The sequence below is a fragment of the Primulina tabacum genome, chromosome 17, assembly GCF_025594145.1.
Source record: "Primulina tabacum isolate GXHZ01 chromosome 17, ASM2559414v2, whole genome shotgun sequence".
NCBI classification, from domain to species: Eukaryota; Viridiplantae; Streptophyta; class Magnoliopsida; order Lamiales; family Gesneriaceae; genus Primulina; species Primulina tabacum.
In genome coordinates, this window is record NC_134566.1 from 18,965,910 (window position 1) to 18,983,624 (window position 17,715).

Genomic DNA, 17,715 nt, shown 5'->3' on the forward strand with positions numbered 1-17,715 from the left:
TGGAACCCTTACCATAGAATTTCCACTCCTCTGTCATTTCAGGTCTGAATCTGACAATCTTGTGAAAACAGTCTACGGTGGCTCTGTACTTAGTCAACATGTCAATCCCGACAATACAATCAAAATCAGATAAACCAAGTACAACACATTCTAAATCGATCTCATGCCCTTCAAACTGTAGTACACAATGTCTAACTGAAGTTACAGATATCAAACCACCTCCCAACGGAGAAGAAATAGACACTACAGTAAACGATGACTCTACAGGCAATGCATGTGTCAATGCAAAACGTTCTGATATGAATGTATGTGATGCACCTGTATCTATCAATACATATGCAGGATAACCGCAAAGAAAACAGTTACCTGCAATCACATCTTCTGGTGCATCTTGGGCTTATTCCTCGGTCAGTGCAAACACCCTAGCCTGTTGTCTGGGTCTAGGTTGGGACTGTGTAGGCGTGGGCTGGAAAGAATGGACAGACGAAGCTTGTCTCTCAGGCTGAGTCACTGATGCTGATGACCCTGCATTCTGAAATCTCTGGGCACCTCTCTGGGGACAAACTCTGGCAAAGTGTCCCTGCTGCCTGCATATATTACATCTGCCCATCACTCCCTGACACTGCTCTGTGGCATGTCGGCCTCCACAAGTAGTGCAATACAAACCTGTCACATCTATATTCTGGCCAGGACCTCTCTGTCTTGACCCACTGGAGCTCGATGAACTGCTCCCTGCCCTCTTGAACTGCTTACCCTTAGCCTTCAAAGAATCTTTCTTCCCACTACCACTGATTCCACTATCAAATCAAGGAGGAGGTGGTGGAAATTGTGTGGCGAACGGTGGCGGTCTCTGACCCTGAACACTATAGGAAGCTCCTCGCTGCCTAATCAAGCCAGCCTCTGCTCCCTTCACTCGATTCAGCGCCTCAAAAAAAGTGTTGGGTCGCCCCGTGTTCACTAGGGTAAAGATATCCGGATTCAAACCATTTATGAATTGATCGGCCACTGCCTCATCATTCCTTACTACGTGAGGTGCAAATCAAAGTAAGGACGAGAATTTGGCAACATACTCCTCTATGTTCCATTGCCCCTGTCTCAAGTTGGCGAACTCGGCCCCTTTGTCTTTTCGATACGACACTGGAAAGAAACGTTGATAAAATTCATCTTTAAAGACTTTCCAAGTAATATCAATACCTCGATGTTCTAAGGCTCGTTTCGCCGTTAGCCACCAACTCTTGGCCACTTCTTGCAATTGATGCCCAACCAGCTTCACTCTACGTTCATCTGTATAGGCAAGTGATTCAAATAACATCTCTATATAATCCAACCAGCTTTCCCAATCCACTGCATTTTCTGTGCCCTTCAAGGTAGATGGATGGAACGATTGAAATCTCTTCAACAAAGTCTCCATCGGTGTCGCAGTAACGTCCATCTGAGTACCTGACGTACTACCCTGTTCCGGCACCTGACCTGCAACTAGTTGTGGTATTCTTCTAGGCGGCATATCTGATTATCAAACAAATTAGGATACGATTTATACAATCTGTCTCAGCCCTCCTCTGATCATATACCTCTAATCCAGAATCGGTTATGATTCAGTCTTTACAAGTATATGCTGTAAATAAACTCAGATACAATACAACATATAATAGGGAAAGCATTAAATCATGCTAGCACATCAAAAGCAAGGAAGAAGACTCAATCTTCCCCGCTCATTCTATTCTATCTCAGTCTACAGAACCTACTGCTCTGATACCACCAGTTGTGGGGACCCGGGCTCTAACTCAATTCCTTTCGGGATTAATAGGATCTTTATTCAAAAAATGTGGGTCAAAATTTTGCTTTTTAACATTAATTCAAATGTAAACACTAAACATAATATCTTTCTTTATTTAATTACAACACATATAATATACATGTCATGTCTTACTACCAACACATCACTAGGGTTTAATACAAACCATAAACTACAAATAGTACAAATCTAGTACAACATCACTAGTGATCTTCTGCGCCCATGATCACCACGCTATGTCCATCTCTCATCTCTGTCATGACCCTGATCCTGCCCCACCTGTTGTTATGCACACATACAGACATAACAACAGCCGGAAACTCCGGTGAGAACAAATCCCAGTATAAAACACGTATACATGCTGATACGAAATCATAAATCATGCATGAAAGCAATAACAATGGCTCCATAGTCTATGAAACCGATCTATCTAAACATGCAACTCAAATCAAATCATGTCCTGACTCGAATCGACTCTACTCTAGGAATCCCGGTGTGAATAAGACGTCACTATCTGTCACCTACCCTCCCAATCGGGGTAACTGTACGTCTTATTCCTAGACTTCGGTCAAGTCTGTATTGGATGTCTGCAATCGGAGTGAATATGATCCGAAGGGTCGATACCACCGAACATCTAGTTTGGCAAGTCTGCCAATGACTCTCCTATCTCAAAGGCTTGAATATAAATCTATAAACAAGACATCATCATATCACGAGATTTGAATATAAATCTATAAACAAATCACAATCACATCAAACGATAAACAACAATTCTAGTATGTGATTTGGTTGGGAAACTCAAACTGAATCTCATTTGAGTTGTGTCTTCCCCAAACAAAACATGAGTTATACATTTCGTCGCACAATGTCTGTCGATGTCGAAGTCTCGATGACGAATCTGTCACTATCAAATCTGAAATGGCATAATCAATGTGTATTCTATCAAACTTCTACTCAATTAAACATATATATGAATTGACAATCAATCTCAATAAAAATCGACGGTACAACGGCATAATCCTGCGATACCGATCACTCAATAACATCATAAGCAATCAAAATCAACTCATACTCCTCATTACAATATAATGTATCATACTGAACTCTTCACTATCTTAACTCAATATACATGCTGGAAAATCGACACCATCTCAAACGGTATCCGAAAATCGATCCGACTGTATTTCCATACTCACCATAATCATAAGAACATATAATCACAAGCATATCAGCATTTCTCCAACATGTATACTCCAAAACATGTTAAAACTTAATCAAACTTACATCCTTAGATAGCTCTTTGATACAAAGAACACAAATTTAGGCTTGTATTGAAGTTTGGATGAGTATCCTTTGCACAACTTCAAGTCTAAATGAAAGAACCCTTTCACTTCTTATGGAATGGCTCTCGATTTTCTCCAGCAAGTCTGAAGAAAGAATGACTCAGCCCAAGTATATATATATATGCCATGTGTCTCCCTAAGAATTAAGGGTGGCTTTCTCGTAAGCAGCACTGCGGGTGCGGTCACTCTTCACCGCGGGTGCGCTGTGCCCACGGCATGCCTTTCATTTTCTGAAATTCGACGACCGCGGGTGCGGTACATATAAGACCGCGGGTGCGGTGTCATTTCTGTAAATACTTTCCAACTCTCTGTCCATCAACCGCGGGTGCACTCTTTTTTGGACCGCCGGTGCGGTGACCCTACTGTAAAATGACCAATTTTTCTGTCCATGCAACGCGGGTGCGGTCCCTTTCTTCAAGCAACACTTCATCTTTTCATTTTATCCACATACAATCTAGGGCATTACAACGTCACACCGCGGGTGCGCTCACTTTTGCAGCGTGGGTGCGCTCAGTGTACTTATATACATCAGATTTTCCAGAAGCTTGGACCGCGGGTGCGCTCAGTGTACTGATATACGTTCTGCCCCAAAAACGTACCCTACTGCCCTCCATGCGCGGGTGCGGTGGCTATTGAAATCCAAATCCAACTTTCTGCCCTTACACCGCGGGTGCGGTCTACTTCTTTGTCAACAAACTCAATTTGCAACGTCGCTTCTCCACGTCTGTTCTTCCATCGCCTTATTCATAATATATAACAATTCAAAAGTATCAAACTAAAATCTCGGGCATTACATTTCTTCCCCCCTTAGATATGAGTTCGTCCTCGAACTCACAGGTAATCCTATCAGATACATCAGAAGAAATGTATAACAGAGTTTAATCCAAAAACTCATCTCAATGAATCATTTCTGAAATCTCAATCTCATAGCGCATTTTGTCTTTTAGATAGTCTCTTTGATATTCTGACAATCTTACTATGTTTTCAACCACAGAATAATCTTCATTTTAAAATATCTGATTCCAAACTGGAATAATAACTCAAAAAGTATAATATCATAATATCCTTCGGAATAACCCTGTTCGAATCAATCTTGCAATACTGTCTATACAACATCCGTATATACCAATCCACAGCTTATAACAAATCAACACCATCAGCTGTTATCAAATCTGTTTAACCTAGTCAAGGATATATTCTCTTTTCAGTCGCAAATACTAACAGTCATCGTCCGATGTTGGCATATTCACTCTGTTTACTTTGAGCTGTTTTCACATTCTCCTAAATCAGTTACATTTTCTTTGCCATAACTTTGACCGTATCCGATTCTATCTTAGGTATCTCCAAGGTATTATCCTTATATAAAGGAAAGTTGGAATCCGTATTGTACAATGCCTCGAGAGAAGCTATCTCATTATTCATCTGATAGCTATTGTCGTACAATCATTCACAAAAGTGACAACACATTGTATCAACTAGTGCTAAAATCCAGCCCTACAGTTCCTGGATATCCTCCAGTATCAGGATAGTTGCTCCAACTATCTGTCGATCTATAGACGATAAGTGACAGAGTTCATTGTATACTCTGCCAAAAGTACAAAATCAAACGAAAATTACAGTCTGATATAATTAACCTTCGCGTTCAGTACCATCTATCCTCTTTTCTGACATAAATCTCCATCGACTGGTCATATCCGTAAGTTTTCATGTACAAATACAAATTCACGCAATCTATTAACAACAATCACCTCGCATCACAATTTTGAAAAGATTTCGGTGGTTTCATTATGTGGGGACCCGGACGCTAATCATCTTCTTTATCATCTTTGGGATTTAATTATCAATTAAACTAAACAGAGTCTAAAAATTTTTCTTTTAAAACACAAGTGCGGAGCGTAATGGAATGTAACTAATATACATCTCAGTATATAAGTACAATAATGTAGAACAATTATTCAAACTAGTCTAAGGTTCAACTACTAAATTTCAAGTATTAAACCAAGTCTACAATAAGTCCGGAATCACCACTCTAAACTCGTCTTCTCTCATCATCTTCTTGACCCCGATCCTGTCCCACCTGTTGTCATGCACACATACAAAACAAGACAACAGCCGGATACTCCGGTGAGAATAAATCTCAGTATAAAACATGGTAGACATGCATATAACATGTTAAAACCGTTGGAACACCATGCATATATTATCATGTGACCACAAGGAAATGAATTCCACTTACAACCAACAAGAAGCTTGATTCTAATCTCTTGGTACAAAACCTACAACAATAAACCATGTATTGCACCATCATTAACCCAATAATCAAACAACCATACCATTAAATCCATAAAACCAACACCATCAACAAGCCCATGATCTCCCCAACACCAAAATCCAAGAATAAACAAAACCACAAGCTTACCTTAGCTTCTTGAACCCAAAAGAACCTTGTTCTCACTTCAACACTCCAACATGATTTGTACTTTGATTTTGACATGTACATCAGATAGATTACTGTTACGTTTCCGCATTTATAATTTAAAAAGAAAAAAATTTAGTCCCACTTTTCTTAATTGTTATATTTGACATTAATAATGATTAAGACATGAATTAGCGTCCGGGTCCCCACAGCAGGTGGTATCATAACGATAGATCCTTTAGATTGAGATTGAAGAAGAGCTAGTGAGCGGGGTAGAATGGGTTTTCTTTCCTTGCTTTTGATTGCTAGCATGATTTACTGCGTTAAAACTACATGTTTACTTGTTTATCTGATTTGATTTTAAGCATGTATTATTGAGAATGAATCAGAACCTATTCTTGATCAGCAGTAAGATGATCAGAGGAGGACTGAAACAGGTTTGTTGTATTTGGTTACTAATTCTTTTGGTAATCAGATATACCTCCTCGAAGAATTCCAGAACCAGGTAGTACTTCGATTTATCAGATGGATGTGTTAGAAACCCCGATGGAAATAATGCTGAAGAGGTTTCAGCCATTTCAACCGCCGATTCTGAGGGGTACTGAGACCACTATGGATTGTGAGAGATGGATAGATGATATAGAGATATTGTTTGATTCACTTGAGTACTCGGATGAATGTAGAGTTAAACCGATTGGGCATCAGTTACAGAGGTTGCAAAGACCTGGTGGATTGCAACCAAAGAAGCCTTATTAGAACAGCGTGGTGCGGTGATTACGTGGGAAATCTTCAAAGTGGAATTTTATCGAAGGTTTTTCCCAACTTCGTACCGAGAAGATAAGAGGGCAGAATTTAAAGATTTGAAACAGGGTCAGCTAAACATTGAAGAATATGTTGCTTAATTTTCTACCTTGCTACGTTTTGCGCCTCAAATTACTGCGAATGATGAAGCTGTGACTGATTAGTTTGTTAAGGGATTGAATCCTGAGATATTGACATTGGTAAACACAGGCCGACCCTATATGTGAGGGGCCTAAAACTCCTTTCTTGAAAATTTGCGGAAAATTAAAAATTTTCTTTTTAAAAGAACTTAAATGACCTCATTCATAAAATCACTGGTGAATCAAGTTCAATATTTCAAAATATTGCAGCGGAAGAAAATTAAAGTTTTGCCAACAACAACGATTTAAAAATATCCAACAACTGATAAAAATTGTTTGCGGAATAACATAACAACTGCTGCACTGAGGTCCTCGGGTGCCACTACTGCCGACCTAAGCTGGCTCACTGGTCCCCACCCTCGGCCCTGGCCTCATCAGTACCTACAACAATCAAGTCTAGTGAGCCTAAAGACTCAGCATGCATATATCACAGGTAACGAGTAAAAATCTGAATTAAAATATGCATGAGTTAACATATCCTGTCCTGAGGCATACTGAAAATAATCTGTACTGAGCAATTATAATACGTGCATAACTGAACTGGAAATTACTGTAAAAATATTTGCTCCTTGAAGCCTGTACTGAAATATCTGGTAAAATTTTCTGTTGAGATTATGTTTTACGCCTGTGGCCACTACAATAAGCTGAACTGATCGGTAACTCGCTACCGGGGAGGCTGAAACTGAACTGAGCTGGCCGGTCACTGGCGACCGGGTGGTACCATACTGAACTGATCGGTCACTGGCGACCGTATAAAATAACACTCCCACATAGTGAATGAACCACAAGCCATATCGCATAAATCTCAAAAATAATCATTTTCTATTTAATGCACGTAAAATAATTAACTGGCATAATGAAAATTCCTGTAATTTTACAAACTGGATTGGATTGGATCGTTCCCAGGCTCGCTGCAACCTAACCGTGCCATGAAAAATATGCAATAGCTTAAACATGACCAACTATGCAATTTACGTTCAAAAGATGCGACTATGACGCCTAATGACTTCGCATTTAATCATGACTCCGAGCCAACCTGAACCGACACTGAACCGACGTATAGTCATGATTAAAATACGCTGAAAAATCATAAAATAATGTTCCTAAAATGATAGGGTCGAAATCTAGGTGGAATGGAGGCCAAAACACGAAACGCTCTTTCGAGAGTCAATTTGGCACATTGCACCGTAAATTCTCGTACGACCTCAAAAATGAGTGTGAATTCACTCTGAATTTTCGAAAAGGAGAGGGGGGGAAAAATGGTTATGAGGGGTGAGGAGAAGGGTGCACAATATAAGGAAGAATCAAGACCAAGTCCACTCCCCTTTGAATTTTAAATTTTGAATTGATATCAAATGAGTTGGTGGATGCTTCTAGGAGGTAGCGGCCGAAATTTCTCTTGTTCTAGACTAGGATATGTCCATTTATTTAATTAAATTGTGCTCCCAAAAATCCTAGAATTATCCTACTAATTACATGCAAAGAATTGGTCAAAGTTGATGAGTTGGAAAATGAATCTTCTAGCAACTAAGGGTGGCCGAAAAATGCATAATAAAATAAAGGGGAAATGTTGGTTATCTAGTCAACTAATAATCCTTGAAAGCCTTACTAATCCTTTAAATAATTTAGTTAGCTAACCCCTTAATTTAATAACTTAAATGAGTTCATTTCTTAATCACCTCAAATAATTAAATTAAATCCTCAAACCTCCCTTTCTAACTTAAATGAACTTGGTTGCTAGCTAAATTAACTTCTGGAAATATTTCTCGAATCTTAAATTCTATCTCAAAACTCCAACTCCGGTCCGGCCTCACTGAAAATACTGAAATGCTAAAAATCAATCTACTGAACTGAAATAATAAATAATTAACTTCAAATAAATGCATCATGCAATGAAGTCAATTAAATTTAAGAAAACCTAGAATTATGCATGGCTTATACGTACGTCTACTGATTTACGGGTTCTACAATCCTCCCCCCCTTAAATAAATTTCGTCCTCGAAATTAGAACTCACCGAATAACTCAGGGTATCGACTTCTCATCTCCGGCTCAGACTCCCACGTAGCTTCCTCCTCTGAATGGTTGAGCCATTTGACTTTGACTCGCTTAACCAACTTGTTCCGAAGTTTCTTCTCCTGTCTGTCTAGGATCTGCACGGGTCTCTCCTCATAAGATAAGTTCGGAGTAAGCTGCAACGGCTCTAAATTCAGCACATGCGAAGGATTTGCCATATACTTCCTCAGCATGGAGACGTGAAAGACATTGTGTACTCCGGCCAGATTCGGCGGAAGAGCCACACGATAAGCAAGCGTCCCAACTCTGTCAAGGATCTCAAACGGTCCAATGAATCTCGGACTGAGCTTCCCTTTCTTGCCAAATCTCATGACACCCTTCATAGGTGCCACTTTCACGAAGACATGATCGCCCACTGCAAACTCTAACTCTCTCCTCCGCTGATCGGCATAACTCTTCTTTCGGCTCTGAGCAGTCCTCATTCTATCACGAATCTTGACTACTACCTCTGCTGCCTGCTGAACAATCTCTGAACAATCTCTGACTGCTACAACTTTGGCGGGGTCTACCTCAATACCACTACTAGAAACAATGTGGCCCAAGAACGCCACCTTCTCTAACCAGAATTCGCACTTACTGAACTTTGCGAATAATTTGTGCTTCTGCAATGTCTGCAACACTGTGGTCAGATGCCTGCTGTGCTCCTCCCAATTCTTGGAGTAGACGAGAATGTCATCTATGAACACTATCACAAACTGGTCGAGGTACGGCTGAAATACGCGATTCATGAGATCCATGAAGATCACTGGCGCATTCGTCAGATCGAACGGCATCACAAGGAACTCGTAGTGACCATAACGAGTCCTGAAAGCTGTCTTCGAAACATCAGCACCTCTCACCCTCAACTGGTGATAACCAGAACGCAGATCTATCTTGGAGAAAATCGAAGCTCCCTGCAACTGGTCAAACAGATCCTCAATCCTCGGCAGTGGGTATTTATTCTTCACTGTAACCCTGTTCAACTCCCGGTAGTCAATGCAAAGCCTCATCGAGCCATCCTTCTTTTTCACAAATAAGACTGGCGCGCCCCATGGAGAAAAGCTCGGGCGAATGAACTCCTTGTCGAGAAGTTCCTAGATCTGCTTCTTAAGCTCTGCCATCTCTGTCGGTGCTAGTCGGTACGGTGCTTTGGATATCGGAGCCGTACCTGGCATAAGCTCAATGGAAAACTCCACCTCTCTCTCTGGTGGCATACCAGACACGTCTTCGGGAAAAACGTCTAAGAAATCTCTAACTATCGGAACATCTGAGGCTGACTGGCTGGGTTCCTCGGGGACAGATAAAAAGGTTGCTAGAAATGCCCGACACCCTCTATGCATGAGCTTCCTAGCCTGAACATATGGAATAATGCGCGGTAAAGAAAAGTACCTGTCCGGCTCAAATAAGAACTGCACCATTCCAGGCGGTCGGACAAGAACGGATCTCCGCTGGAAGTCTATCAACACTCTGTTCCTCAATAGCCAGTCCATCCCTAGGATGATGTCAAATTCCGGCATCGGTAACACGATCAGATCCGCATAAACAAGATTACCATGCAGCTCAAGGTCTATATCTCGGATAACATTGGTAGCTGCCATCTCCCCGCCTGACGGCAACACTACTGAAAAGGCTGTATCTAGCCCAATGGTCTGGATCTTGAGAAAGTTTGCAAAGACCTCCGAAATAAACGAGTGAGTGGCCCCTGAATCTATCAAGGCCTTGGTAGCGGAACCAGATATAAAAATTCTCCTTGAAAGAGCGGAGTTCTAAGTTGAATCCCACTACAAGATCTAAACTTATAGACATGCAAAGGTCAAGGTTCCTCTAGCTTAATTTCCCTGAAATAAATCTGAGTAGAGCATGCAATCCTATAACAGTTCTAAGTTCAAAATCTAAATCCCGATTCCCAAAACACGGAAAATAAAATAATAACTTAAAGTTTAAAGGTACTTGTCAACAACATAGTCTCCGGGTTGGTTTCCGCGGCATGGAGAGCAAAAACTCTGCCTTGGGTAGGCAGATTCCTCTGAGGACACTGCAGCAACATGTGGTCTGGATTGCCACACTTAAAACACTTTCCTGAGCCAGCCATACATGCTCCAGGATGGCGACGTGAGCACCTGGGACAGACTGGGTGCTCCTGAGTCCTGGGGGCTGGGCGTCCCCGCTGCTGCTGCTGCTGCTGCTGGCCTCGGTTCCTGGGCGGTCCATGAAAAGGCCTCTTATTCTGCTGCTGATGCTGATGAGGAGGAGGGCGGTGCGGTGCCTGGACTGGGCGCTTGCCCTGGCGATCCCTCTCGATATCCCGCAGATCCTGCTCTGCGGCTAAGGCCTTGGAGACGGCAATCTCATAAGTAGCAAGGTCAGATACCCTAACATCCCGACGCAAGATCGGCCGTAAACCCACCAGGAAGTGCATCAGCTTGGCTCTGGCATCATTCGCTATCAGGGGCACAAAGTGACAGCCCCTCTCGAACTTACGGATAAACTCCGTAACCGACATATCCCCTTGTCTCAGACTCATGAACTCGGTGGTCAGCCTGGTGCGAACCTCCTCAGCAAAATACTTGGAGTAGAAAACCTCCGTAAAGCGGGTCCAAGAAAGTGTAGCCAATGTCAGGGCTACCGAAGCTCCTTCCCACCATAAGCGGGCGTCTCCAATGAACAAGTAGGTGGCACATCGGACTCGGTCTGCGTCCCCCAGCTCCATAAAATCGAAGATAACCTCGAGGGATTTGATCCATCCCTCGGCAACCATGGGGTCAGATGCCCCAGAGAACTCCTTCGGGCGCATCTTCATGAATCGCTCATACACAGCCTCGGGCCCTGTCGGCCTGGCTGTGGCTGCGGCTACGGCTGCGGCATTGCCCCCCGCAAACTGTGCGAAGAACTGTGCCATCCCAGCTAACATCTGGGCACTCATGTCCGGTGGGGGCGGTGGAGGAGGTGGTAGGTCTCCCTCTGGTCTACGCTCCTCCCTGTCTTCTCGGCGAGGCTCCTCCTCTCTGATGCGCTCTAAAATGCGTCTAGGGGGCATACTGTTCCAACATAACCCATACGTAACTAACATGCATAATTCCATAATTTATTTTAAATGAACTCTGAAATACTGAAAATCTGGAAGCATGCTGACAAACTAATTCATGCTTTAACTAAAATGCTGAACTGAAAAACTTACAGACCAAAGGCGTGGCTTCGTGAGCTTCTCGCGGTCAGTAGTAGTGAAACCCTATACAGAACCACCGCTCTGATACCAACTGTGAGGGGCCTAAAACTCCTTTCTTGAAAATTTGCGGAAAATTAAAAATTTTCTTTTTAAAAGAACTTAAATGGCCTCATTCATAAAATCACTAGGGAATCAAGTTCAATATTTCAAAATATTGCAGCGGAAGAAAATTAAAGTTTTGCCAACAACAACGATTTAAAAATATCCAACAACTGATAAAAATTTTTTGCGAAATAACATAACAACTGCTGCACTGAGGTCCTCGGGTGCCACTACTGCCGACCTAAGCTGGCTCACTGGTCCCCGCCCTCGGCCCTGGCCTCATCAGTACCTACAACAATCAAGTCTAGTGAGCCTAAAGACTCAGCATGCATATATCACAGGTAACGAGTAAAAATCTGAATTAAAATATGCATGAGTTAACATATCCTGTCCTGAGGCATACTGAAAATAATCTGTACTGAGCAATTATAATACGTGCATAACTGAACTGGAAATTACTTTAAAAATATTTGCTCCTTGGAGCCTGTACTGAAATATCTGGTAAAATTTTCTGTTGAGATTATGTTTTACGCCTGTGGCCACTGCACTAAGCTGAACTGATCGGTAACTGGCTACCGGGGAGGCTGAAACTGAACTGAGCTGGCCGGTCACTGGCGACCGGGTGGTACCATACTGAACTGATCGGTCACTGGCGACCGTATAAAATAACACTCCCACATAGTGAATGAACCACAAGCCATATCGCATAAATCTCAAAAATAATCATTTTCTATTTAATGCACGTAAAATAATTAACTGGCATAATGAAAATTCCTGTAATTTTACCAACTGGATTGGATTGGATCGTTCCCAGGCTCGCTGCAACCTAACTGTTCCATGAAAAATATGCAATAGCTTAAACATGACCAACTATGCAATTTACGTTCAAAAGATGCGACTATGACGCCTAATGACTTCGCATTTAATCATGACTCCGAGCCAACCTGAACCGACACTGAACCGACGTATAGTCATGATTAAAATACGCTGAAAAATCATAAAATAATGTTCCTAAAATGATAGGGTCGAAATCTAGGTGGAATGGAGGCCAAAACACGAAACGCTCTTTCGAGAGTCAATTTGGCACATTGCACCGTAAATTCTCGTACGACCTCAAAAATGATCCAAATGACAAACGGTCAAAAACATGACCTTCCTAACTCAATGAGGCACTGTCCAGTCCAAGGCCATGGGCTAAAAGCCAACCAAGAACTCGAACGAGCCTCTGAACCGACACAGCAACTTGCTGTAATTTCCAGCAGCTGCGCAACTACAAGACTTGCGTTGGTTTCGAGACTATCGGCCATTAGGGGCGTGAACCACCGACCAGAGACTCTTACCAACATCCCAAGGAATGATTTGAACCATGGCTAAGGGCCATAGGCCAGCCACAATCCGCATCACACCAAATCTTAACCGAAGGGTCCAACCGAGAGCAAGCTGCATGCGTGTGTAGTGTTTATGCTATGATCGATGTCTTGCGTCGTTCCAGTGGCCATTTGATTGACCATGGCACGATCTAGACATCTAGGAGCATGATATGAACCGTGGCTAAGGGCCATAGGCCAACCAAGATCCATACCAAGCAACAAAAGAACGAACCAAAAGCTGAACAAATGAAGAAGCCGAAGGGGTATAGGGGCTGTTGTGACGTTTTGATTAAAAACCGATGAACCATGGACCAAGCCACCAAAAGGGCAACTTAGTCACGTCTTAGACTTGCTAGGGAAGTGATCCAACCATGGCTATAGGCCCTTGGGGCAGCCAAGATCAGATCCTTCCTCCATGACAAGAAACTGAATTTTCGAACAACATTTTCTCCACCTATGGGGACTTGCTGTCATTCTGAATTTCCAGCAAGCATGGGGCTGGTTTGAATGGACCAACATGGTCCTAATGCATCCTACTACATGTATACAAGCCGCCTTGGGAGCCTGGAGTCGATCCAATACCTGAAACTCACAAACCAAAAGAAATCGTGAAGCTTGCCAAGGAAATCGAAAATTCTGCATGTGTGGTTTCAAAATGTTTTGACTTGGATCTCGATTTTTACTTGAATAAACATGATCATGTACTGAAAAATAAATGATAATATGACTTGATTGAGGTTTGAAAGAAATCTAGACATGCCTGGTTTCGTTTCGAAAGAAAACGAACGAAACAACGACGACGCGGCACGGAGGAGGTGGAGCGCTTCTCTTTTCTACCTTACCTTGCTCTCTATTTTTCTCTCTTCTTTTTGGCTAGGTACCTCACGATTTTTCCACTGAAAATGAGTGTGAATTCACTCTGAATTTTCGAAGGAAGAATCAAGACCAAGTCCACTCCCCTTTGAATTTTAAATTTTGAATTGATATCAAATGAGTTGGTGGATGCTTCTAGGAGGTAGTGGCCGAAATTTCTCTTGTTCTAGACTAGGATATGTCCATTTATTTAATTAAATTGTGCTCCCAAAAATCCTAGAATTATCCTACTAATTACATGCAAAGAATTGGTCAAAGTTGATGAGTTGGAAAATGAATCTTCTAGCAACTAAGGGTGGCCGAAAAATGCATAATAAAATAAAGGGGAAATGTTGGTTATCTAGTCAACTAATAATCCTTGAAAGCCTTACTAATCCTTTAAATAATTTAGTTAGCTAACCCCTTAATTTAATAACTTAAATGAGTTCATTTCTTAATCACCTCAAATAATTAAATTAAATCCTCAAACCTCCCTTTCTAACTTAAATGAACTTGGTTGCTAGCTAAATTAACTTCTGGAAATATTTCTCGAATCTTAAATTCTATCTCAAAACTCCAACTCCGGTCCGGCCTCACTGAAAATACTGAAATGCTAAAAATCAATCTACTGAACTGAAATAATAAATAATTAACTTCAAATAAATGCATCATGCAATGAAGTCAATTAAATTTAAGAAAACCTAGAATTATGCATGGCTTATACGTCTACTGATTTACGGGTTCTACAATCCTCCCCCCCTTAAATAAATTTCGTCCTCGAAATTAGAACTCACCGAATAACTCAGGGTATCGACTTCTCATCTCCGGCTCAGACTCCCACGTAGCTTCCTCCTCTGAATGGTTGAGCCATTTGACTTTGACTCGCTTAACCAACTTGTTCCGAAGTTTCTTCTCCTGTCTGTCTAGGATCTGCACGGGTCTCTCCTCATAAGATAAGTTCGGAGTAAGCTGCAACGGCTCTAAATTCAGCACATGCGAAGGATTTGCCATATACTTCCTCAGCATGGAGACGTGAAAGACATTGTGTACTCCGGCCAGATTCGGCGGAAGAGCCACACGATAAGCAAGCGTCCCAACTCTGTCAAGGATCTCAAACGGTCCAATGAATCTCGGACTGAGCTTCCCTTTCTTGCCAAATCTCATGACACCCTTCATAGGTGCCACTTTCACGAAGACATGATCGCCCACTGCAAACTCTAACTCTCTCCTCCACTGATCGGCATAACTCTTCTTTCGGCTCTGAGCAGTCCTCATTCTATCACGAATCTTGACTACTACCTCTGCTGCCTGCTGAACAATCTCTGGACCCAACTCTGCTCTCTCTCCTACTTCATCCCAATGAACAGGAGATCTACACTTGCGGCCATACAGCGCTTCATACGGAGCCATACCTATAGACGACTGGAAACTGTTGTTATAGGTGAACTCTACCAATGGTAAGTTCGACTCCCAACTCCCAGAGAAATCAATGACGCAAGCACGGAGAAGATCCTCTAAGATCTGAATAACTCGCTCCGACTGTCCATCTGTCTGCGGATGGAAAGCTGTGCTAAACAGCAACTTCGTACCCACAGTCGAATGCAAACTCTTCCAAAACGAGGAAGTGAATCTGGGATCTCTGTCGGATACGATAGAAACTGGAATACCATGGAGTCGGACTATCTCTCGGATATACAGCTTTGCATACTGAACCATGGTGAAAGTCGTCTTAATAGGCAAGAAGTGCGCTGATTTGGTAAGACGATCTACAATCACCCAGATAGCATTCGATCCTCTGGCTGACCTCGGCAATCCGGTCACAAAGTCCATGGTAATGTTCTCCCACTTCCACTCGGGAATAGGAAGAGGCTTGAGCAAACCTGCTGGTCTCTGATGCTCGGCCTTCACTAACTGGCAAGTCAGGCAGTCGGATACAAAAGGCCTGATGTCCTTCTTCATCCCTGGCCACCAATACAATAGCTGCAGATCTTTGTACATCTTCGTACTCCCAGGGTGAATGGAGTACGGGGACGTATGGGTCTCTGATAAGATGTCTTCTCGGATAGAATCACTGCTAGGAACCCATATCCTATCTCGGTATCTCACAATACCGTCGCTGACTGTATACAAAACACTGCCCTTGGCTTCATCTCTCTTCTTCCACTGTGCCAACTGCTCATCTGCTGCCTGACCGCTGCGAATACGGTCAATAAGAGAGGACTGGATAGTCAAGGTAGATAAACGAGGAACTCTACCTCGAGGGTAAGTCTCAAGATCAAACCTCTGCATCTCGATCTGAAGAGGTTTCTGAATCGTCAAGTGAGCCATCACTGCGACTTTCCTGCTCAAAGCATCCGCAACTACATTAGCTTTACCCGGGTGGTAGCTAATGTCACAATCGTAGTCTTTCACAAGCTCCAACCAACGCCTCTGACGCATGTTCAGCTCCTTCTGCGTAAAGAAATACTTGAGGCTCTTATGGTCGGTAAAGATCTGACACTTCTCCCCATACAGATAGTGCCTCCAAATCTTCAAAGCAAAAACTACGGCCGCTAACTCCAGATCATGGGTAGGGTAATTCTTCTCGTGGATTTTCAGCTGTCGAGAAGCATACGCTATCACTCTCCCATGCTGCATCAAAACTGCACCTAAACCAAGCTTCGAAGCATCGGTATACAGGACAAACTCGCCGGGCCCTGATGGCATGGCCAAAACTGGTGCTGAAATAAGGGCTTGCTTCAAAGTATCAAAGCTCTTCTGACACTCCTCGCTCCACAAAAACTTCACATTTTTCTTTGTTAGTGCTGTGAGTGGAACGACGATAGAGGAGAATCCCTAGATGAATTTTCTGTAATATCCTGCTAGCCCAAGGAAACTGCGGATCTCGGATCATTCTGAGGCACAACCCAATCTCTGACTGCTACAACTTTGGCGGGGTCTACCTCAATACCACTGCTAGAAACAATGTGGCCCAAGAACGCCACCTTCTCTAACCAGAATTCGCACTTACTGAACTTTGCGAATAATTTGTGCTTCTGCAATGTCTGCAACACTGTGGTCAGATGCCTGCTGTGCTCCTCCCGATTCTTGGAGTAGACGAGAATGTCATCTATGAACACTATCACAAACTGGTCGAGGTACGGCTGAAATACGCGATTCATGAGATCCATGAAGATCACTGGCGCATTCGTCAGATCGAACGGCATCACAAGGAACTCGTAGTGACCATAACGAGTCCTGAAAGCTGTCTTCGAAACATCAGCACCTCTCACCCTCAACTGGTGATAACCAGAACGCAGATCTATCTTGGAGAAAATCGAAGCTCCCTGCAACTGGTCAAACAGATCCTCAATCCTCGGCAGTGGGTATTTATTCTTCACTGTAACCCTGTTCAACTCCCGGTAGTCAATGCAAAGCCTCATCGAGCCATCCTTCTTTTTCACAAATAAGACTGGCGCGCCCCATGGAGAAAAGCTCGGGCGAATGAACTCCTTGTCGAGAAGTTCCTGGATCTGCTTCTTAAGCTCTGCCATCTCTGTCGGTGCTAGTCGGTACGGTGCTTTGGATATCGGAGCCGTACCTGGCATAAGCTCAATGGAAAACTCCACCTCTCTCTCTGGTGGCATACCAGAGACGTCTTCGGGAAAAACGTCTAAGAAATCTCTAACTATCGGAAC